Below are 12464 nucleotides of genomic sequence, written 5' to 3' on the forward strand. Positions count from 1 at the left end.
GAGGTATGTCTTTCACCAGATGAACTCGTGGGCAATTTAACAAATAGCACCATAACAACTCCTGGGTAGAGGTATTTCTTCCACCTGAGCAACTCGTGGGTAATGTAACAAATACCACCGTAACAGCTCCTAGGTAGAGGTATTTCTTCCACTAAAGCAACTCATGGGTAAAGGAGTTTTATACCACCAGAGAATGTTGTGGGTATATATGTATTAGCCACAACTACTGTGGTAGAAAATAGTCACAGCTAGAAACATATCTCTTGCCCATTACACATGATAGTAACGGTGGGAATTACTTACTTCCCATGAAAGTGTCTTGTGGAAAACACTGACTAAATATGGTGGTAAGAATCTAGATTATGCCCCACAAAACTTCACCCGTAGGAAATAACTTTTTTCCATGGTTTGTCCCTGTAGGAAATATGTATAAACATGTACTTGCTAGACTTTTTTCCCCCAACCATGTTCCATGTAAATCTCATACGAAACCTGGAACCATTCTGTCACAAAACCTGATCCAATATATGGTAGTCAATGTATATTGATTCCCACAATTCAATATACATGAGGTGCTCGAGATAGGCAGCAAAATTATAAACATATACTTTGTTCACAACCATATAACATAATTCCCATAACATAAATATTTACACCATTCAGGAATGTTCCCATATTCATTGATGGAAATGGAATACACTAATGTGAACTATGTGAGAAGGAGAAGAGGGTCAGCAGCATGATTACAACTAAACAACCAGCTAAAAAGCTTCCGTTCTACATGCATAGAATTTCAGGTTCAACTTCCTCCAATTTCAATGTCCTGATAGCTCCATTTCCTTCATTTCATAGAACTAAGGGGTTCATCTCACCAGTTGATTGAACACACCAGCTTATATATCCTACTAGCTTTCTATGTCAGAAAATTCCCACCACCTCTATTGAAAAAGACCTGAAAAGAGTGCATATATTATGTTATGATTTTAATCAAATTGCAACTGACTACAACCTAACTTCAACAAAGGACATGATCTCCTGACTATCTAGATAGATTTATTAGTGTTATGATTGGTCCTTTACAATCATAACACTAAGGGATGTTTGAATGTAATCCCATGGTAGCTGACAAATGTATAGGATTGAGGCCATGACATTAAATTATCCAACAATGCAAAGCAGAAATTAGACTATGGGAACCCAATTTACACCATTTATAATTAATGGTCAGTTTATAGCACATTGATATAAATCATAACCTCCTAACCAAATCTGGATACAATAAAAGCTACACCACCATTGATTATGACATAGGTGTACCCACCTGTTTTGTATCGATATAGTTGACATAACAGGTTTGATGAAGTTTTCCTAAATACCAAATCTGGACCTAGCATACTGAAATTATTTCTATGCTAATAATTGATTGATCATGACAATGGTTCTAGGATAGCATGAAAATCCTATCTGCGCAATAGATAACTCATACTCCAAAGTTAAATCCCACTCATCTTTCCCTATTTTCAACAGTTACCTGCTGACTTTTTTTCTCCTTAATATCTCATATGGTCATTTACAAACACCACAGGATAACCATTAATGCCTAATTATGTACATTGACGAAAACAAATTCCAAAACTGTGTTCTACACCTTTGCTTCAAGGAACACCATGTCCACATGTTTAGGCAATATGGTATAGTATTATCAGCTTCAATTACCATATCAAATACCATATAAAACATTTTAATTATCAACTTCATTTCAGTATGAAATAGGGCATTCAGTGGTCCATGTCCAATGATTGTTGTGACGCCCCCAAATCCCCATGCACGGACACGGGAAAATCGAGACGTCCGAATGATGACATCACGGGTTATCATCCTATCGACGAGTGTCAAGTGTGTGTAAAAGTAACAAACGTGCAAAAAGAAATACGCAGCAGATAACGAAAGTCATGACTAAGTACCAGAATTTTTCTTGTTTAAAACAAAGCTGTTCAAAACATGCATAAATAAATATTACAAAACGCAAATATAGTTTTAAACCAAATACTAATCATAAATTTCAGCACCCCGGCGGAGCCGCATCCTCGGGCTCAGCCTCCTCCTCCTCATCCTTGATCTCTGCACCAAAATCTACGGTACCAAAAATGGTGCCGCAGGTAAGCAAAATCCAAACACCACCAAATAAAAACATATAAAACTCAAACAATATGCATGAAATGATACCAATGCTCAAAACCCATAAAATCATATTTTTCCACGCACGCCAAAAATTCCATTTGGCCCAAAAACATAACCTTTCCAAATATCACGCCAAAAGTCACATTTGGCCCATATCAAACTCAAACCGTTAACCAATTAATCTGTATGCACCATGACCTCCCCTAGGGGTCATCCGCACACCCTGACTCCAGTGCCACACCGCAGGTAACGACCACGCATGTGACACCTAAACGAGCGATGCCCAGTTCCGCACCCCGCGCGTTCGTAGCCAAGCATCCTCTAGCCCTCGCCAGCGAAGGGCCACGGAGTCGGTGTGTAGAGCGATGCCCGGTTCCGCGCCCGGCGCGTTTGTAGCCAAGCATCCCCTAGCCCCCGCTCCCGTCGTCGCCCAGCGACAACCCAGGGGACGTCACTCAGTTTATTACGCTCCCGAGTAACCAGAGGAGCTCCCGGAATAATACCCCATCTCGGCTTGGGGTCGTGATACACACGCACCCGAAAACCATTTACGCCAATAAAACGGGATTTTCTCGATTAAAAAAAATGCACATAAACACAATATGCAACTCACTCCTCATGACTCAAATAATCAAGCAATCACAAACAAGCAAAACCAAGCACTCCGTCCTCAATCCATCCGACCCCCGAACTCCTCGGACTCAGTCCGGAATCAACCAACCAACAACAATTAATTATTGAATGAGCAAAATATATTTAAATCTAAAAGTAGGGCTTGAAAAATACTTACAACGCTATATGGTATTTTTTGAAAGCTCGCGGCATTGCAAACGGCGGAGGAAAAGCAACGTAACAGTATAATTTACATTGTTGCCGTGGGTAATAAATTACCCACTTTCGAACGGAAACAAACCAAGGCACGAAATTGATAGGGAAAGGTCTTGAGATATTTATGAAGTTAAAGGAAATGAGTTTTGGCCGTGGGTGGTGGTGGAAATGGCGGTCGAAGGCCAAAAAGGGGCTGAACGGAGTTGAGCTCGTGGGAGCTGCTCCGGCAACGGATCGAGGCCAAAAATGGGTGGTTTAGGTCGGCAAGAGGTAGGGGAAGAAGCTGTGAAGAGATGGTGGCCGGAAGTGGTGCGACGGCGCCAGAATTGGTGAAAAACCGTATGGCTTGGAGGAGCTCGTGGTGGCTAACGGTGGCTCGGATGGAGGTGAAACTTGGTGGGGATGTTCACCGGTGAGAGGAGAAGAAAACTGGGTGGGTGGTATAGGCCACGCCTCCGACGAGTGGCGGTTCTGGGCTGCGAAAGCAACCGGCGACAGGGGGAAACACATAGCAGGTGCAGTGATTTCCAGGGGCTCGTGGCGGCTAACGGCTGGTCCGATAGCTCTGAAAATTGGTGGGGATGAAGTATGGTGGGAGGGGAAGAGAATGGTGGGGGTAGTGTACAACACAGCCACCGGACGGCGGGGGAATGGGCGGCCGAAGTGGCAGTGAGGGTAAGGGGAAAAAGAAGGGGCAGCGCGCGGGAGAGAGGAAACGGGGAAGAAAGAAGAAGAAAAAGAAAGAAAAGAAAGAAAAGAAGAAAAAGAAAAGGAAAAAGGGAAAAAGAAAAAGAGAAAAGAAAATAAATGACGTCCAATCCTCACTCCGGAAACCAAAAACAGATCCGCTGAAAACGATATTAAAAACCGTAAAACGACTAAATAAATTAAACACAACATCAAATAAATTAAAACCAATTTAAAATACAATAATTTAAAATAAAAGAACTATTATATTAAATAAATTAAAAAGTGTCTTCAGTGAAAATACACGTAAAAACGGGTCATAACATCCTCCGCCCCTTAAAAACAAATTTCGTCCTCGAAATTTGCAAGATTAACCATCAGCGCCAAACAGATACAAGATACTACTACGAACATATTTGAGAGATACATAACATCGACAACTCCCAACAAAACCAATGGTTATTAACTTCACACCATAAATTGCTAATATCGGCGACACCTCTACTTTACCTTATGAATTTTCATCCTATTCCAACCTTGGTAATCTAATAGCCACTTCCCAAAATTAACCATCAATAAATAAAATTTGCACGACCAAAAGATTAATCTCCCATTAAAACAACGAATCACTACTAATTCTTCAAAATCGATACAAAATTTGAACTTCTAAAAAATCTCTAAAAAATCATGCTTTCTCGCGCACTCTGATAACTCACCAACATACATAAAGGCTATATCCTCAAAAATTAATATCATGAAGAACAAGCTCAATCCACACCTAATCACAAGAAAACTTTTACCACATTTCCATAGAAAATCATATACTTCCAGAAACCACAAATCTCCACTCATTCCTCAGTTGGCCATCACTGCCCTAACGAAAACCAACATTCCGCAAAAATGCATCCAATGATTGATGACGGAAACCAGTACTAATCAACCTCCAGACCCTAATTTGCAAACACATAACATCATCCCAAAATACACCTGTCTGTTCTAAAGATAAGGAACATCTCCAAAAGGCCCAAGTCCTTCCCGGCCAACCAACGAGAGCACTTATAACTTCTATCCGATATCCAATACTTCAAACTCATTACCTATATTTTGAATAACATATAATCTTGCAATAACTCACTCACTATAAACTACCACTGACTTCACCTAGACATAATCGAAACGCTCTTGGTAACTCACCCACTTACTTGTACTCTCAAAAACTCTAGTTTTGGCACAACTAATTCCTTCAATAGCACTTCATAAATAAATCTCAAAACAGGTCATACTGTTTAAATCTTCAATCCATCAAAAACTATTAAACAACATTCAAGGATCCTACTGCTTTATTACTTCATACACCACACATGGTGACCTAACGATCTCTTTCAAGTTAAATAACCATATCCCCAATTCTCCCAACTGGATACTTGATCTCCAAAGAAAAGTATAGCCTCACCAATTTAAATTCCTATAACTTCAAGTCGCAATTAATTCTCAAGATGAATACAACAGTCATTTCAAACCATCATCCCAATGGGTAACCCGATTCGACTGTACATTCTGTTCAACCTACCAAACGACCCAAAGCCAAAATCTCTTGAATTTAATATTATCACACAGATTCCTATTCAACTCCTACCAAGCCAAAAATAGATGAGACTAGAACCAGCACTCCCCGAAATCCATATGCACTTACCATTACTACTCATCGATCTCATGTACTCTTAGCCAACACCACAAATCATTCAAACGTACAAGTGATCCATTATCACATTTCCATCACCTGGACTTATATCCTCAACTCAACAAGAATCATTCCTGAATTTACTCAACTTATATCCTTAAATCAGCAACTAGCCATTGCTTAAAGTTTGGTACCGAGAATGACCTTGAACCTGCTAAGAATCCATTCCCAAAAGTCTACGGGTCGTATAGCCTCAAATTCAATCGTATTCAATACCAACACAAAATCTACTATTTCCAACACCCTGATGGACCTATATCTTTCAAATCGATAAAAATCATTTCTTAAAATCTGTTACTACAACCTCAAGTTGACAATAATTATTTTCTAAACTAGCTCGATATCTTCAATCCTCAAAGAATTACACGAACTAGATCATTACTGCCAATCCTCAAAGAAATCTACTCTAGAAAAATTTTCATATCAATAACTCAACTCTAATCAACCACATTTTAATGGTTACAAACTAATCACTCACTAGAGTAGATCAAGTTACAGCACTAAGTCTGTAAAACTAAGAACTCAATTCTTATTATAAATCAGTCCTTCAACTCTGCAATTCTAAAACCTTAAATAAAAAAATAATAATCTTTCGGAACTTCTAAGATCAAAGAACTTACATCCCTTAATAGAACCATCGACTCCCAAATCTTTCAAATTCTAAAACATTAATAGATAATAAATCATTTTCAGAAATTCTCAAGATTGGTGGCTTTAATCGGAAACATTCACCTTAAAAGCTTGTAAAATCTAAAGCCTCAATTGCCACCAAATTATTCATCCGAATCACGAAATCTAAAACTCGAAATTTAATTATTCCCCCCCAAAGCTTGTCAAACCTAACACCTTAATTGCCATAAACTTATTTTCCTAAAATCTATAAGGCCCCAAACTTTAAAACTTTGCTGAAACTTCATAAAATCTAACATTGAAATTTGTTGAACTTACAACCTACTACAGTATAGACCATTTCATAAACTCCATAGAACCAAATGTGATGACCCGCTTTTAAGTGTATTTTCGCTGAAATAATTATTTTTATTTTAATTAATATATTAGTTATTTATTTTAATTTATTTGCATTTTAAAATTGGTTTTTAATTTAATTTAATTTATTTGATGTTGTGTTTTATTTTTTTAAGTTATTTTGTGGTTTTTAATCTTTTTGGCGGTTTAGTTTCGTTTCCCGGAATGAGGATTGGACCTCATTTCTTTTCACATCTTTTTCCTTTTTCTCTTTTTCCTTTTTTTCTTTTTCCCTTCTTTTCTTTTTCCTTTCTTTTTCTTTTTCTTCTTTTTCTTTTTTTCTTTTTTTCTTTCTTCTCCCCGCGTCCGAACCCCCCCCGTGCTCTCTCTCTCTCTCTCTCCTCCCTCTCCCTCACGCCGGCGTCCCCTTCTTCAGCTCAGACCGCCGCCGTCCGGCCACCGTTCGGCCTCCCACCGGTCCCATTCTCTTCCCCTCCCTCTGGTGCACCACCCCACCCAAGCTCACCCCCAACCGGCCAGCCATTTGGCCGGAAAAAGCCCAGCAAAGCTGCACGGTTTTGGCTCCGATCCGCCGCCGTCGCTCCACCTCTTGCCACCATTTCTTCACCACTTCATCACCGACTCCTTGCCGTCCTAACCCACCCATTTCCGGCCTCCAACGACCACCGGAACAGCTCCTACGAGCTTAGTTTCCGTTTTGGGTAATCCGGCCATTTCCGGCGATTCCGCCGCCACCCACGGCCAACCACCACTTCCAATAGCTTCACAACCATCCCTAGACCACCCCCTATCAATTTCGTGTCCTAGTTTGTCCCCGTTCAAAAGTGAGTTTTTCAAACCCACGGCCACAGTGAATTTTCCCTGTGACGTTGCTGTTTTTCCGCCGTTTGCAACGCCGCTTGTTTTCTAAAATTGCCATATAGCGCTGTAAGTATTTTTCAAACCCTATTTTCAGATTTTAATATATATTGCTCATTCAATTATTTTCTGTTGTTGGTTGTTGATTCCGGACTGAGTCCGAGGAGTTTCGGGGGTCGGATGGATGGAGGACGGAGTTGCCTGTTTATTTGATTTATGATAGTTGGATTATTTTATTATGCATTGTCATGGCATTACATGGTGCATGCACGTGTGTTTGAGGATTTATGTGAAAAGCCTGTGTTTTGGCGTAAGTGTATTGCAGGTGCGTGTGTATCACGAGCCCAAGCCGGGATGGGTTATTATCTCGGTGGAGCTCCTCTGGTCACTCGGGAGCGGAATAAACTGAGTGATGTCCCCTGAGTTGTCGAGAGCGATGACGGGAGAGGGGCTAGGGGATGTTTGGCTACGAACGCGCCGGGCGCGGAACCGGACATCGCCCTACTCACCGACTCCGTGGCCCTTCGCTGGCGAGGGCTAGAGGATGCTTGGCTACGCACGCGCGGGGCGCGGAACTGGGCATCGCTCGTTAGGTGTCACATGCGTGGTGGTACTCTACGGTGTGACACTGGAGCCAGGGTGTGCGGATGACCCCTAGGGGAGGTCATGGTGCATACGGTTAAAATTGGATAATGGTTTATGAGGCCAAATGGGACTTTTGGCGTGGGCCAGATGGACTTCTGGCGAGATATTGGGCCGGATGGACTTCTGGCGAGATATTGGGCCAAATGTGACTTTTGGCGTGTTTTTCGGAAAGGATGTGTTTTTGGGCCAAATGGGTTTTTGGCGTGTGTGGAAAACTTGTGTTTTATGGGCTTTGTGCATTGGGCATGGTTCATGCATCTTGTTTGAGTTTTATGTGTTTTTATCTGGTAGTGTTTGGGTTTTACTTACCTGCGGTACCATTCGTGGTCCCGTAGCTTTTGGTGCAGAGTTAGAGGACGAAGAGGAGGAGGCTGAGCCCGAGGATGCGGCTCCGCCGAGTTGCTGATGCTATCTTTTATATTTGTTTAAAACTGTATTTTTGTTTTGTAATATTTTATCTATGTACGTTTTAAACAGCTTGTATTACGCTAAGAAAAATTCTGGTACTTAGTTATGACTTTCGTTATCCGCTGCATGTTTCTCTTTACACATCTGTTGCCTTGCACACACACTCGGCACCCGTCCATGGGATGGTAACCCGGGTTGTCACCATCCGGACGTCTCAATTTTCCCGTGTTCGGGCGTGGGGATTTGGGGGCGTCACACCAAAGAACTCAATTATTCTACTTCCCTAAAAGATCACCCAGATCATGCCATTCTCTCCAAGCCTCGATAATATTAAAAAAACAAACCACACAAGGCATTCATCACGAAAGATTAGATTAGACTCATACCTGCCATGACTCCAGCATTCTGAGTCTCCGTAACCTTGCCTCCAACGGTACCAAGAGTCACTGCACACATGAGCCCGAGCTAATTGCCTTTGGTTAGTTCTACGACTGCGACGAGCTCCACGGCTTTCTTGAACTCGACTAGGGCACTCACGAGCAAGATGCTCCGTCTGGCCGCATTCAAAACATTGGTTACTACCCAGACAACACTTGCCTCCGTGAGCTCTATTACATCTTTCACATACTGGCACTCGTCCTCTCATATGCACTCTCGAGGCTACTTGTGGTCGAGTCCCGGCCCGCTGAACAAACTTCTGAGGCGAACCTAAACTACTTCCTTTACCAGTAAAACTCCGCCTCTTTTGTCCTGGAGGGGAGCCCATATTCAGATTATTCTCTCGCTCTACAAGAGTGACCACATCCACTAAATCCTGAAAAGTGGATATCTGGTGGTTGACCACCATTCGGCGTATATCAGGATGTAGACCCTCCTGGAAACGCTTGGCCTGCATCTCCTCCAAGGCGATGAGGTGGAAAGCAAATCGCCCAAGTTCTATAAATTTTCGGGCTTACTGTTCCACGGTCATGCTCCCTTGGACTAAGCTTGAGAACTCTCTTACTTTTTGCCGCCTCACTGAAGCGGGAAAGAAGCGATCATTAAATTTTTTTTTAAAGCGCTGCCAGGTCATAGCGCAAAAGACCCCAAACCTTAAATAAAATTCCCTTAAACATATCCTTAAAGTTCGTTGAACCTACGCTCTCCTATACTATAGCCTCGTTCCATAAATTCTACAAAAACTTGACCTTAATCATTTTAAGCGACTTAAAGCTAATTCCTCTCCTCATTGCTACGAGAGTTCCCACCTTACAAAGATTGCCTAAACCATGACATTCCGTTCAGACCTCAACATCATACAAGCAAACCACATTGCTAAAAATTCAAACCTACTACACTAAATGTTCATGCCTAATAATAGCATTCTCGATTATACTGCCTTCCTACCACAACATAACCTTTGACCCCCTTTAAGAAAATAGAAACAAATAAAACCAACAACAAATAAAAACAAAAACCAAAGACCAACACCACATAACAAGAAACAAAAAGAAACCAGCTTGCGAAAACATAATCAAATAAATAAAAACAAGCAACCAAGTTCAAACAAATAAAACAAATAAAACAAATCAAATAAAAACTTTACTTAACATGATTTTTAAAACACAACTTAAAAAAACAAACATTCTGGTACTACCTACGGGACATGTGGTTTTACCCAGAGCCAAACCGCTCTGATACCACCTGTGACGCCCCCAAATCCCCATGCACGGACATGGGAAAATCGAGACGTCCAGATGATGACATAACGGGTCATCATCCTATCGACGAGTGTCAAGTGTGTGTAAAAATAACAAATGTGCAAAAAGAAATACGCAGCGGATAACGAAAGTCATGACTAAGTACCAGAATTTTTCTTGTTTAAAACAAAGCTGTTCAAAACATACATAAATAAATATTACAAAATGCAAATATAGTTTTAAACTAAATACAAATCATAAACTTCAGCACCCCGGCAGAGCCGCATCCTCGGGCTCAGCCTCCTCCTCCTCATCCTCGATCTCTGCACCAAAATCTACGGTACCAAAAATGGTGCCGCAGGTAAGTAAAATCTAAACACCACCAGATAAAAACATATAAAACTCAAACAATATGCATGAAAGGATGCCAATGCTCAAAACCCATAAAATCCTATTTTTCCACGCACGCCAAAAATTCCATTTGGCCCAAAAACATAACCTTTCCAAATATTACGCCAAAAGTCACATTTGGCCCATATCAAACTCAAACCGTTAACCAATTAATCCGTATGCACCATGACCTCCCCTAGGGGTCATCCGCACACCCTAACTCCAGTACCACACCGCAGGTAATGACCACGCATGTGACACCTAAACGAGTGATTCCCAGTTCCGCATCCCGCGCGTTCGTAGCCACGCATCCTCTAGCCCTCGCCAGCGAAGGGCCACGGAGTCGGTGCATAGAGCGATGCCCGGTTCCGCGCCCGGCGCATTCGTAGCCAAGCATCCCCTAGCTCTCGCTCCCGTCGTCGCCCAGCGACAACCCAGGGGACGTCACTCAGTTTATTACGCTCCCAAGTGACCAGAGGAGCTCCACCGGAATAATACCTCATCCCGGCTTGGGGTCGTGATACACACGCACTCGAAAACCATTAACGCCAATAAAACGGGATTTTCTCGATTAAAACAAAATGCACATAAACACAATATGCAACTCACGCCTCATGGCTCAAATAATCAAGCAATTATAAATAAGCAAAACCAAGCACTCCGTCCTCAATCCATCCGACCCCCGAACTCCTCGGACTCAGTCCGGAATCAGCCAACCAGCAACAATTAATTATTGAATGAGTAAAATATATTTAAATCTAAAAGTAGGGTTTGGAAAATACTTACAGCGCTATATGGTATTTTTTGAAAGCTCGCGGCGTTGCAAACGGCGGAGGAAAAGCAACGTAACAATATAATTTACACTGTTGCCATGGGTAATAAATTACCCACTTTCGAACGGAAAAAAACCAAGGCAGGAAATTGGTAGGGAAAGGTCTTGAGATATTTATGAAGCTAAAGGAAACGAGTTTTAGCCGTGGGTGGTGGTGGAAATGGCGGTCGAAGGCCAAAAAGGGGCTGAACGGAGTTGAGCTCATGGGAGCTACTCCGGCAACAGAACGAGGCCAGAAATGGGTGGTTTAGGTCAGCAAGAGGTAGGGGAAGAAGCTGTGAAGAGATGGTGGTCGGAGGTGGTGCGACGGCGCCTGAATCGGTGAAAAACCGTATGGCTTAGAGGAGCTCGTGGTGGCTAACGGTGGCTCGGATGGAGGTGAAACTTGGTGGGGATGTTCACCGGTGAGAAGGAAAGAAAACTGGGTGGGTAGTGTAGGCCACGCCCCCGGCGAGTGGCGGTTCTGGGCTGTGAAAGCAACCGGCGACAGGGGGAAAAACAGAGCAGGTGCAGTGACTTCCAGGGGCTCGTGGCGGCTAACAGCTGGTCCGATAGCTCTGAAAATTGGTGGGGATGAACTATGGTGGGAGGGGAAGAGAATGGTGGGGGTGGTGTACAACACAGCCGCCGGACGGCGGCGCAATGGGCGGCCGAAGTGGCAGCGACGGTAAGGGGAAAAAGAAGGGGCAGTGCGCGGGAGAGAGGAAACGGGGAAGAAAGAAGAAGAAAAAGAAAGAAAAGAAAGAAAAGAAGAAAAAGAAAAGGAAAAAGGGAAAACGGGAAAAAGAAAAAGAGAAAAGAAAAGAAATGAGGTCCAATCCTCACTCCGGAAACCAAAAACAGATCCGCCGAAAACGATATTAAAAACCGTAAAACGACTAAATAAATTAAACACAACATCAAATAAATTAAAACCAATTTAAAATACAATAATTTAAAATAAAAGAACTATTATATTAAATAAATTAAAAAGCGTCTTCAGTGAAAATACACGTAAAAACGGGTCATCACAATTGTGTATTACAGCTTCAATAACCCAACTTTGCAACCAATCCTAACCATACTCCTTGTACATTATACTATCAGTTAATGCACGTATGCCATAAATATTTTCCCAACTACTCAGGAAAACTAGGGAGTGTTGTACACCTGAAATACTAATTATCTGTAACTCGTTCACAATTGAGTTTTATTGACAATAGAAATGCTCTTAAGTTCTTCACTTTTT

This window comes from Carya illinoinensis, chromosome 3 (genome assembly GCF_018687715.1).
Source record: "Carya illinoinensis cultivar Pawnee chromosome 3, C.illinoinensisPawnee_v1, whole genome shotgun sequence".
Lineage (NCBI taxonomy): Eukaryota > Viridiplantae > Streptophyta > Magnoliopsida > Fagales > Juglandaceae > Carya > Carya illinoinensis.